The sequence below is a fragment of the Arachis ipaensis genome, chromosome B05 (assembly GCF_000816755.2).
Source record: "Arachis ipaensis cultivar K30076 chromosome B05, Araip1.1, whole genome shotgun sequence".
NCBI lineage: Eukaryota > Viridiplantae > Streptophyta > Magnoliopsida > Fabales > Fabaceae > Arachis > Arachis ipaensis.
The window spans coordinates 136,801,567-136,802,332 of record NC_029789.2 but is presented as its reverse complement, the minus strand read 5'-3'; the positions used below and the strand labels follow the sequence as shown (position 1 = coordinate 136,802,332).

The 766-nt window shown below is 23.9% G+C and overlaps 1 long non-coding RNA gene across 2 annotated transcripts in view; it reads left to right on the top strand.

Moving 5' to 3' along the window:
- LOC110262593 overlaps positions 1–766 on the top strand; it is a 77,940-nt gene that overhangs the window by 15,508 nt on the left and 61,666 nt on the right. The window lies entirely within an intron of this gene.

The following is a 766-nucleotide window of genomic DNA, read 5'->3' as shown; positions in this document are numbered from 1 at the left end:
TAACTATATTAATTTTATTTTAAATATTAGAAATAAATTTTGATTTTATTTCAATATTTTAACTCTGTTAAATAGACCAATTATTGAAGACAAGAATAATTACAATTTTTTGGGGCAATTTTAAACTATTTTTATCCATAGAAGTTATTGCAAATGAAAGAAAATTAAATAAAACTTATTTCAAATATTAAGAGGAATTGATATTTTTTATTTTTTTTTTCAACTAACATAAGCTAAGAATGAATATTTAATTTATAAATATTGCAAGTAAGCTTAGTTTACTTCAGGTTTGGACAAGGACACCACTTAGAGCTGAATTTATTGCCTGATTTGTGCATTTAACATGTTTAAACTTTAAAGACCCGGGACAGATTCCTCTATTTGTAAACATTCATGGACTATTTTGTGTAATAAACTAATAACGTTTTTGACTATCTAGCGGATTTAAAGATTGACATAAATATATAGGTTAACTAAATATTATTATATACTCATTGTAAATTTGTAACTCAGTTGATTTTACTATCTAAACTAATTAATTAGGACCGCACATGTTACAATGGACTTTTTAGGATAAATGAGAATAGGTATGATGTCCTGCAACCCCATTGTTATTAAGGTTTTCCCATAAAAAAGACTAGGAAATGAAGGGAATGTATTTTTTCAATTTTTTTAATAATTGAGAGAGTAAATTGTGATTATTTATTATCAATTTTATAAGTGGAGCCAAAAACAAATATAAAAAAAACAACAATAAAAAATTAGA